This window comes from Aedes aegypti, chromosome 1 (genome assembly GCF_002204515.2).
Source record: "Aedes aegypti strain LVP_AGWG chromosome 1, AaegL5.0 Primary Assembly, whole genome shotgun sequence".
NCBI classification, from domain to species: Eukaryota; Metazoa; Arthropoda; class Insecta; order Diptera; family Culicidae; genus Aedes; species Aedes aegypti.
The window spans coordinates 228,043,660-228,060,262 of NC_035107.1; the positions used below are offsets into that span (position 1 = coordinate 228,043,660).

Below are 16,603 nucleotides of genomic sequence, written 5' to 3' on the forward strand. Positions count from 1 at the left end.
TTCACATAAAGACGTTTCACATAAAGATGTTTCATACAAGAGCAGATAGCCATTTCATGAAGGCATATAGCATATACACAAAAAAAAACACTAAAATCAAATTGAGAACACTTTTTTTTGGCGTTACGTCCCTACTGAAACAGAGCCTGCTGATCAGCTTAGTGCTCTTATTAGCATTTCCACAGTTATTAACACTTCAATCGTCACGCTGTTGTATTTTGTACAACACTGTTGAAAATACCTCGCTTTCCGTTCACAACAGCAGCGCGGTGGTTCTGAAGGTGGCAAACCGCGCGACGACTGGAAGGTTAACGGGGAGCTTTCCAAAGCAAACTCCAACATTAGGTCGAATACGTATTCTGTTTTCAGCATCAAGTTGATGATAACAGGAGCAATTTTCAATGTACTTTCAATGACAGCATACATATTATTTAATATGATTTCTTGAGAACATTTTCTGCTCTCAATTTTGATATTTCAACTATTAAAACGACCAAAATGACAACAAATTTAGTTATTAAAATCTGCAACATCACAGAGCTAGTCTTTAGCATTTGACCATTTTTGCTTTTGTGTATTGTGAAACAAGCATGAATATGAACTTTTGTTCGCCATGATACATTTTAGACCGGTTCCGATAGGGCTTCAGGAATATCTTAGCAATTCCTCTAGAAGCTCTTCCAGATATTTGAAATATGCAGCCTTCTTTATTTTATCGGCGGTTTTTTCGAGTGTTACTTTCCTCAGCATTTTTGGCATTTTTGGTGTTCAGGGGAAAATTACTGAATATATCCTTCTTTTGATTTCCGATCGCTCTTTCTGTTTCATCACCCTGTCACAAAGGAATATTGTTTATCATTTTTTAAATGCATCGCTTTTCAGGAAAACATGTCATACGGGGAGCTGGCATTCGGGGAAATGACATTCGGATAACCGATTTACGGGAAAAAGTAGCACAAACGAAAATATCTACTAGGATTCATTTAGAGATTTCGCAAGGAATTCCTGCAGCAGTGCATAGATCTCCTAAGTAAAATGTTAACTAAGATTCTTCCGTGAAATTCTTAAATAATTCCTCCAGAATCTGTTCCAAGCATTCTTCCAGGAAAACTCCGGGATTTCTTCGAAGATTTTCCCAGGGATTTTTCTAGCAATTTCCTCTGGCATTCAAAATCATGCAAGGATATCTGCAAGGCTTCCCCAGGAATTTTTCTAGGAATTCTTCCCATACTAGCAGTGGTTCCGGGTCATTTGGCCGAATGCCGTTTAGCCGAACGCCATTTGGCCGAACGCAATTTGGCCGAAATTGAAAACAAAAGTGAACTACAGTGAGCATGGATTTATGTGAATTCCAAAGAACTTATTCATCTTATTCATAAAAAAGGATAAATCATCATTGATATACATAAGCTTTTTAGTGTTAGTTGAAGAAACAGTCAGTGCTGAAAGAAGAACATCCTAAATGTAAGCAGCTGTTCACTTCGATGCTAGCGGTAATAGCCACCAGCAGATGTTTTGGAATTGTAGTTCAAATATATTGTAGGTGATCAATCCACCACCCGTAGAGCTCGCATCATTTTTGTTCGCATTTGACGTTTACATATACTGCCAAATGTTCGCCCATCGGCTAAACAGACCGATTTTAGCATTGGGCGTACATGGTCTCTCGACTATGATTTTGATCGTGGATTGCGATTCGTTCTAAGTGTTACGTCTGTTTGTCTGTGGTTCTGACATCAACAAGTCTTGGCTTCTTCTTTTCACAACGGAGAAACAGTGTGCATCTTTGACGTAAGTGTTCATCGAGTCATTTATTGCTATGGACCAGTGCACGAGTTCACTATTTGACGTTTGAGCGGTGTCGTGTTATTTACGTGACCATGGCAACGAGTAAATTCGGCACCGCTCAAACGTCAAATTAATGAACTCGTGCATTGGTCCATACGCAAGCAACGGTGCAGTGTTCAGTTTTCATGTTGTAATCTTAATCTTGGAGGAGAATGACATCTCACCTAAGTTAACCCTTGAGCTAAAAAAATGTGTGTTGAATAAAACGTATTATAAGCTTTAATTCCAATAACTATGAAAAATACTTCTTTCTTGGAAGAACAGCCTGATCATAGAAATAAGGAAAGAAGGAAAAATCTCTTATGAAAATTTAAGCAAGTGTAATGCATGTAATCATTTCATCAGTACAACTACAAAGAACTGTTGATGATTTAAAGAAGGAACAATTCCCAATTAAAATATAAGCTAAACTATTTCCAATAGTAATGGAACCAGTATAACTCGAAAGAATAGCCTAGCCTCGAAAGAATAGCCGCGAAGTGTGGAGTTCACAGCTTTGTCTTGAATTAAAAGGTCGATGTTATCATTCTATTGGAGCTCATATAGTGGCAAACATGACGTCCTGTCATCATAAAAACCATAAAAATAAATTAGCTTATTAGTCATTGGGTCACACTTATGAATCCTACACATCAGCGTTGTAGCAATTTGTTTTTTTTTGTTCATGATTCGGCCAAACGGCATTCGGCCAAATGACCCTTTCGGCCAAACGGCATTCGGCCAAATGGCGTACGGTCAAACGGCATTCGGCCACATGGCGTACGGTCAAACGGCATTCGGCCAAACGGCGTTCGACCAAATGGCCGGACACCAATAGCAGTATCTAGCTTAGAAGCTTCTCTAGGGATTTCTGTAATACTTATGACACACTTGTGGTATACGTACCATGGTACAATTATCTTGAAATGGGTTCCATACTCATAATTGTCTTCATTCAAGATAGCCTTGGAATAATTTTCTTGACAACTTGTACCATGGTACATGTATCAGATGTCTGTCCAATACCTAAGCATGCCACAAAACTACAAAAAAAAACATGGAAATTACTATTTTATTTTTGTTTCTCAATTTTCACACTCTTTATTTTTTCACAAGTTCCCAAAAACACTTTTCTTTTTTTATTCTGCGCGTTATTGACCATTGGTCATCTGGTTTTGAATATATTCCTATCTTCCTTGGGGGATCAGCATTCCTTATATAATATTTCTTTAGCCATCATTTTGTTTTTAGTCATTTTATCAAAAAAAAAAAAATAAATAAATAAAATATATGCTATTCTATGATAGAAAAAGAGGAGCTTCTCTGAAAAAAATCGGACAAATCGGTTACGTTGTCTCCGAGAAATCTTGAAATTATAAGAGTTTTTGTGAAGTTTTCAAGAACCTCACATGAAAAGAGTGGTATTTCAAAAACGGTTGCACCAAATCGCTTCATTTTGTTCACAACCGACCCTCATAAAAGTATTGATTCGAAAAGTGAATAACTGCATGCAACAAACAAAAATGTAGTCTAAGATATTAGAATAGGTTACGGCAATGCGTCGGTCTCCGAAGGAATTACGGAATACCGCTGGATCCAAACGACCAAGAATTAAAATCGTCACTGATTCTGAAAGTAGGAGAGTTTTTTAAGAACTTGAATAAAAATAGTGCAAAAATATTGAAAACAAAAAAGTTATCGTGATTTGAATACTTTTTTGTTGCAAAAAATTATGCTGTTAGGGTTAATTAATATATTCCTGCATCGAATTTTTGAATAATGGTAATATGATTCCTAGATGAAATTAAGACAAATCTCGATTACTTTTTCAAATCGACGTAAGTAACTTTCATACGGTTTTGAGAAAACTAATTGAGAAGAATCACAACCTGTCTTCTAAAACTGTTTTAAAATGAATCACCTTTTTAACATTTTTTCGTCGTGTACATCGCTCAAATTTTGCATACAATCAGATCGCGTGCAAAAACTAGGTAGTTTCTATTATTTTTAACAAAAATAATTATAACAAAATGATAAGCCGTTTCATACAGTTACTTTCGACGTTTTTCTACCAGTGTAAAATCGGCTCAAGTAGTGTTTTGTTTTGATTCGTGGTTAAGTCACTTTGTCTCTCTATACAGCGGGCGGCGAAAGTAGTGGTTAGGTTGCGAAAGTTGAAAATCTCACTTTCGTCGTTTTGTAAATCCGGTAATTAAACGTTCTAAAAGTGAAAAATCTAGTTGGGTAAGAGCGGATCATGTGGAATTTCGTCTGCGAAACACGTAGGATCAATTAAGTAAGTGTATTCACTTTTTGACTTGAGACTATTTGAATAAGTTTTCGAGAAATATCTTGGAAAAATATCTGGAAAGTAACTTCTGATCGCTTTTCGGAAGAAGTTTTGTACAAGAACATAAAAAAACCCTCCAAACTCTGTAATAGTTTCATGCAAAAATTCATTAGATTATATCAGGAGAACTTGAAAAGTTTTTAAGAGGAAACTCTTAAAAAAAACTTTCGATGCTATCTTTGAAACTTCCTTGTAGAGACAAATTTCTGCATGAACATCTGTACAAATATTCAAGAGAAAAGAATTTTCGACTTCCTAATGAGATTGACAGAAAGAATTTCTGGCGATTATATATTTCGAAATAATTTTGACTAATTTCTTAAAAAATCACTGCGATAATTTTTGGAGATCTACAAGAAAATATACTCTGAAAAATCTCTGATAGTATTTCTTAGGAAACTCATGCCTAGAAAAATGATAGGCAGGCTTTATTTTACTCATCGTGATTTGATGGATGGAGCTCACTCGTACGCTTCTGGACAAACATTTCAAAAGAGCACATCGACATTGGTAAACATTGGCTTTGCAAGAAGCTGTTGAGCCCAATTCAACTCGATCACGCTCACTAATACCACTATTAGGAATAGCTAAGACCAATCTTTCTGAAAGTGGTGTTAGTTTGCGTGGGCGGGATAAAAAGGGCTCAACAGCAACGTTTCTGAAAAAAGGCTCAAGGCCCTTTTCAAATGTTTGTCCAGAATTATGAGTCAGCATTCGATGTTCATTGTATAAGCTGTTACTGAGAGAGTGGTGAGAACCTGGGAGGGAGGCACAGATACTACACACGAAATTTAGAACAACGTTTGTTTGAACTGCAAGATAACTCCAGCTTGCCAACAACAATCAAGGCAGGCTTTGGGAAAATCGCTAGTTTTCTTTTGTTGTGTATTGCTGTTTGCATTTGAGGTGCAAATTTTGACTTAATGTCCTCCAAATGCGGTAACACAAACCAATCAAAGGACTCCTAGCAACGATTATCTAAATCACCGCTGACCTAGATAGAAAAACCTATCTTTGACATCGCATTTCTTGTGGAAAATCTTACCGCGTTTGGTGTTCCCGCATTTGATATTTGCGTTTCAAACGCACACAGCAATACTTTCGATCTTTCCTGACAAACATGGAAAAAGGGTCACACTTTTCTATGCAAACGATGCGTTTTTCAATGCTTCATATTCAATCAGATTGCATTACTTGCATTATGTGCATGAATTGATTTTTGTCACTTTTGATGAAATGCCAAAATGTGTTTTAATCATTTACGCGCTTTTTTCATGTTAGTCCAATGTTTGAGATCTGGGCTCACAGTGACAGTTCATGACAGCGGAAACCCGGCTCACTATGACGTACAGAAATTTTGTACTGGTTTCTCCCTCCCAGGTGAGAACCATTGGCGCATCTTCCATCTGACAGCTCTTGCTTATTACGAAGCTCTGCAAACACCTCATCATTGCTTTTGGGGTAAACTGAGTTTGGCTGCTCCGTCAACGAAACCCTTTTTGGCAAAGAGCTGCAAAGAGGTAACGAAGAGCTGCCTAGAAATGGTCTTCCTCGAACTGAGAAATGGAAAAAATGCTCTCTCCCGAACTGATAAAGGGGACAAAAAATCTCTTTCTCTGGGCAGTTTCACTGAGGCAGTCTTCCCATGAACATTTCCGATATTCAACTTGGGTTCGCATCTTTCAACTCGTATATAACAGTAAGCGCACGACGACAAAAAAACTCGCATTGCATATTGAACCTGGTACCTACATTTGAACTTCGGTTGAACCGAGGTTTGAAACATTGGTTCAAACAATGGTAGCCATGGTACAAAACAAACCGAAAGAAAGCGGTTCGAATGCACGCTGATAAAATTTAATTTGAACTTCATGATACTTCTCGTGACGAGAATCTCGTCACAGATCACATATCATTGTTTTAGGTAAAAAATTATAAGCATGCGTACGAACTGACTAAAGCCGAAAGCAAGGCTTACTAAACTTAAATAGCACTGGCAAACTGAGCAAACAACGCGTTGCTACGGGAGAAAAAAAATACAAAATAAAACACACTGACACGGCACAAAAATTAATAAGGCAGGCTCTTTACTGATGTAAATATCAAGTTTGATTGTAAACATCTGACGTCACTCCTATCGTATCATATACCTGCCGGACCACTAGATCATTTTTTTCGAAAATTTGTTCGAGGTGGATAGGAATGACGTCGTCAAGTAGCTGTCAGTTTTCGGGATATATCACCTTCTTAATATAGTACACCGTGCACACTGATGCTGTCGCGTACTCGTGACGATGTACTGTGTGGTTGAATCGGTTTCTAAATATCGGTTTGAACTTTGGTACTCCAAACATAAGTTCGGGTTTAGGTACTGGTTCGTGAGCTGCTTCGTGCCTTCGGTTTGAACACGAAGAGAGGGTTCGAAGCGAGTACGAAAACACTAGTACCCATCGTGTTTAATGTTCGTTCGGAAAGACTGCACTGAGGTTGTTCAAACAATCTCTTTGCAACCGTAGGAATTTAAATTTAAGCAAACACAAAAGTGTAAACTTTTCCCGCATAGTACGATGCTCAGTTTATGTGAGGTACTCTTGGTAAAACTCTAGGTCCAATAACCCAAAGATTCCTGCTTCAAAATATCAAAAATTGTTTAAATAATTCTTAATAGGATCTTTGAACTTTCTTATTTCCAGAATTTCATCAGGATTGATAGTAAAATGGAAAACATGATAGTAATCCTTGAAAGAAGTTTAAGATTATTATAGTCTCTTTTTTTGGTTTTGAATTATTGATAATCTTATGTCTATAATTTCTCAGGGCGACTTAACTCGATGATTCACAAGTTGCATTTTGGCGGGTGTTCTGTAAAAAAATGAGAATGAATGCGACACCTTTCTGTTAATAAAGTAAAAAGTGTATTAATTTCCCTCCATGAAAATTGTTCTCTGGACTCCTAAAAAATGGGTGTCATGTTTCTTTTTGCTCGGATGCTGTCAGTTCAATCTAAGATGGCGTCGAAGTAGCAAGCACTCCGCGAGCATGTTGTATGGTTTCACGTACATGTCGAGAGAATTAGGAGATGTTTTTCATGAAAGGATAAAATGAGAAACTTAAAAGGATAGTTATGCAGTTGTTCAAAAAAGTAGAAGTAAATTTAAAAATTATATGATATTACATCAATTTACTTAAAGTTGTCACAAAAAGAATTTCTGTTTGTAATTAATAAGTTCCAAAGAGAATTCCTGAACAACATCGTGAAGAATCATTGGAAGGTGACATAAGTGGTAACAATTCCACTTGACAAAAACTTGAAAGTTAACTTAAAAAAGTCTTGTTATTTTTCGAAGGAATCTTAGCAAATAAATAGATACATTCAAAAAATAGATATTAATGTGATTTGCTTGTACCGTAAAATATGGTGTTAAGGGGTGAAAATAAAAATTCGCTCTGGTGATGCCCAAGCTGGCGAAAAAGAGCTCAATAAGTTAAGTAACTGAAGAATATATAATTAAACAAAGTATTTGCATGCAACACCCAGTGGCATGGTCGAAAACATACTGAAGAAAAAAGTTTTCCAGTGTGGAGCGGAAATCTAACGCTCACTCTATAACACACTGCGTTTAGTGCCCGACGAGGTCGCGAAGTTTCTCAAACACAGCTTTGAAATGATAGAGTCTATATATTCTTTGAATGATTGTTCTCCTTCGTCTTCGAAAATAGCCCCTATTTGTTTTGTTAGTCTGCTCGATATGTAGACGGTTTGACAGTTCGATTGGTAAATTTGGTTTTACTCTACACGTAACTCTTCATTTATAGACTCTGAGATATGGCAAAATATAATTATTGTTTAGCACTTCATAGGATAACCACTAAAAGGATCAATGGCTTCAAAACCATTTCCAAATAAAAGAATTATTCAATCCTTACAAACATTTTACAAGTATGAGCGAACAAGCTTTTGAAATAGTATCAAGTAAATCCCATATTTACTTTAATACGTTGTTTTCAAGATTTTCCTACCAGTTTCACCGATTTGGAGACATTTCGGAGACATTCAGTAACAAACAAAATAGACCCCTTACCTTTTACAATACAGTTTTACTTCACGGAACAAGCCAAAAGTTTATTGGAATATATTACGGCATAAATCGAATGAGTTTAGTAATTTGGAAAAAGTAGAAAAGATAATCCCCTAACACCCCACTTTTTTTTTCAAAAAGAGACTTTTTCCATAAGAAATATTAAAAGTTGAAATCTATATAAAACATTCAAAAGTTTTGTCTGCGTTGTGATCTAAATTATATATACCGATTTTCTAAGTTACTCACATGTTTTTCTTAATACTGTTTCATAGTTTTGTAGTTAAATGTATTTAGCCTATGAAATAGGAACAAACATGTTTTGAATCGTTTTCAACATCTAGACTGTACAATACTTTATATTAATAGACATCCGCTATCACATAATGCAGCCGACAATCCTCCGAACAAATCAAGCATATCAGACGACTGATATATCGACTTTCGTCGTTTTTATGACTTGTCAAACTTGATGGAGAAGTTCAATCCCTCAAAACCCCACGAGTCCTTAACATCCCATATTACGGTACTTAAAAACAAAATAGCGACACTCCCTTAATATTTTTATTAGTAAAATCATTAGAAAAGTTAATTTTCTGAAAACATTTTTGAAAAATTCTGAAAGAATTCATTAACGATTCTCTTGAAGAATTGATGAAGGAGTTTCTAAAAACAAATATCAGCAGAAAACAATAGAAATACTCAGAAGGAAATAAAAAGAAATAAAAGAATTGACAAGAAACAAAAAAAGTACAAATATATATAGGAATTCCTCGAAAGATTTGTTGACAAATCTATCCTTCAAGAACATTTTGTGTGACTGACTCTTGTCAGAATTATAGAGAATTCAGTAGTAGGAGAAGTGGTGTCAAAATGAACAGGAGTGGCAAAAATGAACACCGTGCGTTTTACGTTGCCATCCATGCCCTTCTCCAGCTACGCCCATGGGTGGGAAAGCACGAAACCGGAAGGTGATAAGCGGCATCATAATGCTTTCTCCGATGTAGATTTTCCGTAGGTATTTCTGAAATCCGTGAGCTTTGTGTAAGCGCTTCGAAGCTCCGCACATTCGAAATGCTTGGAATTTTTCTGTGGCAACAAGCAAGCTCCAGCTTGCAGTTAGCAGCAGAGCGGAAATGTAAAGCAAAGTACCTTGGTACAAAACAGCTTTGGCTCCCCGTGAATTTATACATATCCTATGCATGTGATTCCTTGCGTTCTCTTCCCGTTCCATCGGAGATGTGTGGTATTATCATCGTTCCACTTGCAGGCGCTTTAGCTAGATAGTTGGAAGCCTGTCAATGATGGTTGTTGTGTTTGGAATTTCTGCAAAGTTGAACAGGAACGAGTGCGAGGGTTTGCAAGCTTAACTTGAGAGGAATTGAAATGGTGCGAATGCATGGTATAACCTTAAATTCTTGTGGTAGAATGACTGGGAGGGTGTATCACAAAAGCCTATTATTTCCAAATTATTTTGGCAGATCAAAGCTGAAGATGAAGATTTACACAGGATATTTGAGATCCAAATGTTTTGGGAGTTTGTGAATCTACTCTCTGTCATATTTATTCTCAGTATATCTCTATGAAAATTCAAAGTGATAATTGGACACCTGGTTCAGAAGATATTCCGATGCTTCTTAGCGGACCGGAATGATTCGCTATTTAACTTTTTCAATCGTTATATTGTTTTCATTCAGACTATCAAAAAAAATATGGGTTGATTGATAGGAATACCTTAGTCGAGTGGTTAGAGTCCACGGCTACAAAGCAAACCCATGCTGAAGGTGTCTCGGTTTGATTCCCGGTCAGTCCAGGATCTTCTCGTAATGGAAATTTCCTTGACTTCCCTGGGCATAGCTCTCAGTTAATAACTGCTCATTGAACACTAAGCAAAGAAACAGGCTCTATCACAGTGAGGACGTAATGTCAAAAAGAAGAATATTGAGAAGAAGAAGAAGAATTAGAAGCATTTCATAATATGCTTGATGAGCAAAACCACCATACTGCATGTTGCTTTTTCTTATTGCAAATACAACATTTTCGAATTTCAAAATTTCTTGGAGACAACTCCATGCTGATTTAGTAGCAATTTCTATAATAACACAAACAAAATCCCATCGCCTCCCAGTCTATATCCTACGCCCTTATTATCTGTGCCCCATTATCAAATCCCATTCAATTACGATGCAATTTCCTTAACGACCAACAGTTGCAGCGGAAATTCCGCCAATCACAGTCTTTGGCACCTGTGCTCCGACGACACCCGACCAACCAAGGCAGCCGGCAATCGGGAGCAGCCAGTCGTGATGGCACCGCAACAAATGCTCGCCTTCATTTCCGATTACATTTGCCCAACCTCAAACGATTCCAGACCACAGCAGAGCTAAAGGCGAAGACGATATCGCGCGCGGTCATGCACTATTTGCTGTCGTTGACCTCCGGGCTCGTTTACGCGGACGCCGATCGGGAGGTCTCCTCCGGCATAGAACAATCGCAATCAGCTACTGCTAGCGGGGGGCAAGCTTCACCCCCTTTATTGGTGCACGGTGTGTCTTGAAACGTGATTTACGAAAATAAATTGGGATCAATTCTACACCCACTATTCGAAAAATAAAATCCGTGAAACTTAAAAAGTTTCATTGAATGAAATAAAAGTTGAAGTGATTTGATCAGGCTCACTTATGCGAAGGACTATCCCAAAAAATAAGCTTATGGTTGCCTCCGCAATTTGCGCATACAAACTTTGTGGTATCATCCTTCACAGGACAGACGTCCTTAGCTTGAGAAGAACCTACGCAAATCATGAATCTAGCATCCATGCGGCAATGTTTTGTACCATGACCCAACTTTTGGTACCAAACAACAACGGTTATAGTCACACCGTGTCCCCGTTCCCCGTTCTGTGATTCAACCCAACCCAAATCGGGTATAGAGTGTCTTCACAATGAAAGGAGCGCAGGAGCCGAGGAAATTAATGTAATCTTCACGATCTTTGCGCACGCGGTTCCTTCCTTCTCCGTGGGTTTCGCCCAAACCAAGGGCGCAAATGCTATTGGCTTCGGCATTCCCCGGTGACAATCGCTAAAAATCCACGCTGCTGGCGGGTGCGCGGAGTTTACATAAATAAATAGCCATTCGACAAACGCGGCAAAGACGTCCTCGCAGATATGCATTGGCAGCTTCCACACTTATTTTTCACCGTTCACGTCGTCGTTGTAGTCTCTCGTTGCTTATCTTAACGATTTTAAATTTATTTGAATTTAAAATCAAATTTATTCAATTCTCCGGCAATCGTTATATTATCGCCTTCTTTATTGTTTTCTAGGATGGGTGAGGGTTGTGCCCTTGCTAGCCTTGATTTGCATTGGCTGCACCCGGCTTTGAATATGACTTCTTCGTTGGGAGTATTGGGGGATGAAGCAGGTGCGGTGCATAACTTGAGGAGGATGTTGTCACAGGTGGATTGTTCTTTCAAGAAGGCTTCATGGTAAAAATAGAAACTAATTTGTTGGGTTTTGAGGAAATCGAGATAATACATGAGGTACTCAAATGAAATCAACGAAACAAAGTGATTTTATAATGATATCTATAGGTTGTATAAATTTGCGAATTAGATATCAATATATTTGGAATCCTCTTGCAGAAGCATGAAAAGTTTTATTAGGAATCTTGATGTGGTTCTCCTTGAGTTTTGAAGCACTACAAGCTTCTCACAGGAGTTCAATAGGCTTCTCAGTTATGCGAAGTTTTCCCAAAAATCTTGCTGGTAAAAGTATGATAAGCTTTTCCTAGAAGCTTAAAAAGCTTCTCCTGGAAGCTTGGCAAGCTTCTTATAGAAGATCAGGAAGCTTCTTCTGGAAGCTTGGGGTAGCATGGGAGGCTTTTCCCAGAAGCTTGGAAAGCTTTTCCCAGAAGCTTGGGAAGCTATTCCCAGAATTTTGGGACGCTTTTCCCAAAAGCTTCCAAATTTTTCCATAAGCTTGAAAAGCTTCTCCTGGAAGCATGGAAACCTTGAAAGCCTGAGAAGCTTCTCCTGGAAGCTTCTTCTGGAAGCTTGGAAAGCTTCTTCTGGAAGCTTGGAAAGCTTCTCCTGGAAGCTTGGAAAGCTTCTCCTGGAAGCTTGATAAGCTTCTCGTGGAAGTTTGGGTAGCTTCTCTTGAAAGCCTCGAAAACTTCTCCCAGTAGTTTGGAAAGCTTCTCCTGGATGATTGAGAGGCTTCTTCTGAAAGCTTGGGAAGCTTCTCCTGGTAGCTTGAAAAGCTTCTCCTGGAAGTTTGGGAAGCTTCTCCTGGAATTTCAAGAAGCTTCTTTTGGAAGCATGGGAAGCTTCTCCTGGAAGCATGGGAAGCTTCTCCTGGAAGCTTGGTTAGCTTCTCGTGGAAGTTTGGGTAGCTTCTCGAGGAAGTTTGGGTAGCTTCTCTTGGAAGCTTGGAAATCTTCTCCCAGTAGCTTGGAAAGTTTCTCCTGGAAGCTTGGAAAGCTTCTCCTGGAAGATTGAGAGGCTTCTTCTGAAAGCTTGGGAAGCTTATCCTGGTAGCTTGAAAAGCTTCTCATGGAAGCTTGATTAGCTTCTCGTGGAAGTTTGGGTAGCTTCTCTTGGAAGCTTGGAAAACTTCTCCCAGTAGCTTGGAAAGCTTCTCCTGGAAGATTGAGAGGTTTCTTCTGAAAGCTTGGGAAGCTTCTCCTGGTAGCTTAAAAAGCTTCTCTTGGAAGCTTGGGAAGCTTCTCCTGGAATTTCAAGAAGCTTTACTTGGAAGCATGGGAAGCTTCTCCTGGAAGCATGGGAAGCTTCTCCTGGAAGCATGGGAAGCTTCTCCTGGAAGCTTGGTAAGCTTCTCCTGGAAGCTTGGTAAGCTTCTCGTGGAAGTTTGGGTAGCTTCTCGAGGAAGTTTGGGTAGCTACTCTTGGAAGCTTGGAAAACTTCTCCCAGTAGCTTGGAAAGCTTCTCCTGGAAGATTGAGAGGGTTCTTCCGAAAGCTTGGGAAGCTTAGCCTGGTAGCTTGAAAAGCTTCTCCTGGAAGCTTGGGAAGCTTCTCCTGGAATTTCAAGAAGCTTCTCTTGGAAGCATGGAAAACTTGTGATGCTTCTTCTGGAAGCTTGGGAGGCTTCTTCTGAAAGCTTGTGAAGCTTCTCCTGGAAGCATGGTAAGTTTCTCCTGGAAGCATGGGAAGCTTCTCCTGGAAGCTTGTGAAGCTTCTCCTGGAAGCTTGGGAAGCTTGGGAAGCTTATCCTTGAAGCTTGGGAAGGTTCTCCTGGAAGCTTGGGAAGCTTCTCCTTGAAGCATGGAAAACTTGTGATGCTTCTTCTGGAAGCTTGGGAGGCTTCTTTTGAAAGCTTGGAAAGCTTCTCCTGGAAGATTGAGAGGGTTCTTCTGAAAGCTTGGGAAGCTTAGCCTGGTAGCTTGAAAAGCTTCTCCTGGAAGCTTGGGAAGCTTCTCCTGGAATTTCAAGAAGCTTCTCTTGGAAGCATGGAAAACTTGTGATGCTTCTTCTGGAAGCTTGGGAGGCTTTTTCTGAAAGCTTGTGAAGCTTCTCCTGGGAGCATGGTAAGTTTCTCCTGGAAGCATGGGAAGCTTCTCCTGGAAACTTGTGAAGCTTCTCCTGGAAGCTTGGGAAGCTTGGGAAGGTTCTCCTGGAAGCTTGGGAAGCTTGGGTAGCTTCTCCTGGAAGCTTGGGAAGCTTCTCCTGGAAGCTTGAGAAGCTTGGGAAGCTTCTCCTTGAAGCATGGAAAACTTGTGATGCTTCTTCTGGAAGCTTGGGAGGCTTCTTCTGAAAGCTTGTGAAGCTTCTCCTGGAAGCATGGTAAGTTTCTCCTGGAAGCATGGGAAGCTTCTCCTGGAAGCTTGTGAAGCTTCTCCTGGAAGCTTGGGAAGCTTCTCCTGGAAGCTTGAGAAGCTTGGGAAGCTTCTCCTTGAAGCTTGGGAAGGTTCTCCTGCAAGCTTGGGAAGCTTGGGAAGCTTCTCCTGGAAGCTTGGGAAGCTTCTCCTGGAAGCTTGGGAAGCTTGGGAAGCTTCTCCTTGAAGCTTCTCCTGGAAGCTTGGGAAGCTTGGGAAGTTTCTCCTGGAAGCTTGGGAAGCTTCTCCTGGAAGTTCGGGAAGCTTGGGAAGCTTCTCCTGGAAGCTTGGGAAGCTTCTCTCCTGGAAGCTTGAGAAGCTTGGGAAGCTTCTCCTGGAAGCTTGGGAAGCTTGGGAAGCTTCTCCTTGAAGCTTCTCCTGGAAGCTTGGGAAGCTTGGGAAGTTTCTCCTTGAAGCTTGGGAAGGTTCTCCTGGAAGCTTGGGAAGCTTGGGAAGCTTCTCCTGGAAGTTCGTGAAGCTTGGGAAGCTTCTCCTGGGAGCTTGGGAAGCTTCTCTTGGAAGCTTGGAAAACTTCTCCTAGAATCCAAAAAAGGTTCTTTCAAAAGCATGGGGAACTTTTGCCAAGCTTCTTGCAGAAGCTTCCCATGCTCTTTGGAGAAGCTTTCCAAACTTCTTGAAAAAGCTTTCCTTGCTTCTTGGAGAAGCTTCCCAAGTTTCCAGGAGAAGCTTTCCAAACTTCCAGGGGAATGCTACCAATAGCTTCTGTGTGAAGTATTCCAAGATTCTAGGAGAAGCTCTCCTAGTTTTCCAGAGAAACTTTCCAGGCTTCTTGTTGATGTTTTTCAGGTTTCTTATGAAATCTCTTTAAGCTTCTGGAGAAGATTTTCAATCGTCTGGATAAATTAAATTTGTTTTTTTGGGAGCTTCACTCTATTAAGAATTGTTTGCTAATCTTCTGGTAGAAATTTGTAAAGTGTTCGTGAAGAAGCTCAGCTAGTTCCTAATTCTATGTGATACGGAAAATTCTCATAGAATTCAGTACACAAGTTAATTTGCATGACATCGTTGACTTTTAGGCTAGTTCATCAGAAAATAAATATATCAAATGAACTCATTTTCGAATCAAACCAAATTCTTTGGTGCTTCTGGGTTTTTATATTCTTGAAACCATCATCATACAATCGTTCAACAAACTTTTTCACTCAAGTATGATTTTTATGTTTCACAATAATCGTTTCAAATCACAATCAAATAAATTTCCCCGAATTTATTGCCACCCTTTCGGAAAAGCTAATACCCATTTTCCAGCAATTGACGGTAGCTTTTAAAATACCGATCTCCCCTCGCTCTAAAAATTCCCACCAAGCTTGCTAATCGCAAATCTAAATGTATTTTAAGCATCGTCCCACGATGGACCTAACCAAACACCAATCCTTTCCAGTTTTTTTTGTACCCGCATCCAATGTAATTTATGTCTCCGAACCTGCATCACGTACAATCGTTCGGACAAGCCCAACCCGGGGCCAATCGTTGTTAAATATTTCATTCCCGGTTGTCTCCACCCTTGTTGTCGTCGCTGGCGAGAATGAAAAACTTTAAACACTCACTTTAAGGACGATTTTAGTCCCCCAACCCGATTCCCACTCATCTCAATAGTCTGATAATGGGCAGCTTTTCTCTGCCGATCTTCAACAGGGACCATCCAGCTCGGACACTGACTATCTTCCGTTATTTTTGTCGTCAGAAAAATTCTGAAATTCCCACCCCGCAACCCACCTCGGAGAGCCCAAAGTCCACAAGTCGGTTTATTGACTAACCGAAGAACAAACAGCTCTAATTTGCATGTTTGCCATTGGGTTCGGGCCCCATCATCACCGTCGTCGCCTCGCTATCGCTAGGGCTCGTCAGCGTGATGGAGAGGGCGAGGGAGGCCAAGGTTTGCTGACCGTGCTCATATAAACACACTTTGTCATGGTGATGTTCACTTTGTGGGGCGGTGGGAGTCGGAAAATTGACTGTCCTTTGGGCTCTTGTGCAGAAGGGAAAAAAACTGAACAAGGATCGAGACTGGGGACACAGGACAGGTTGGGTCAATCTTTTGTTTATTTTATGTGTCGTTTTTGTTTGCCCTCCACCTCCTCCAGGAAGTCGATGCTTTTCTCTCCCAAAAAATATTCCATCGTTTTTTTCGTCGTTCGGACCGTGATGTATACGATGGTGCCAAACGTTTTTTGGTTAGGGTGACTAGGTGAATGATTTACATGACATTTCTTGAGAAAAATCAATAAAATTGACATGATTATTTTGTTGCAAATAAATGCTTTTCTTGTGCAGATTGCAAATTGTTGCACACTTGCCAATAGTCCGGTCATATCACATGAATGGCGTTGAATTGAAAACCTGATTTAAATGTTAAACAATGAAATATACCGCATTACATCTACCAGCGATTGATTTCCCATGAAAAGTTGAAAATTATGTATTATAAGTGAATTTATACCATTGTTTGCAGCGCGCTTTAAGTAGCACCCAAATTGTTACGGCATGAACTAA

The 16,603-nt window shown here is 39.6% G+C and overlaps 1 protein-coding gene across 9 annotated transcripts in view; it reads left to right on the top strand.

Annotated features, from left to right (window-relative positions):
- Positions 1-16,603, top strand: part of LOC5580170 (band 4.1-like protein 4) — a 623,318-nt gene that overhangs the window by 284,239 nt on the left and 322,476 nt on the right. The window lies entirely within an intron of this gene.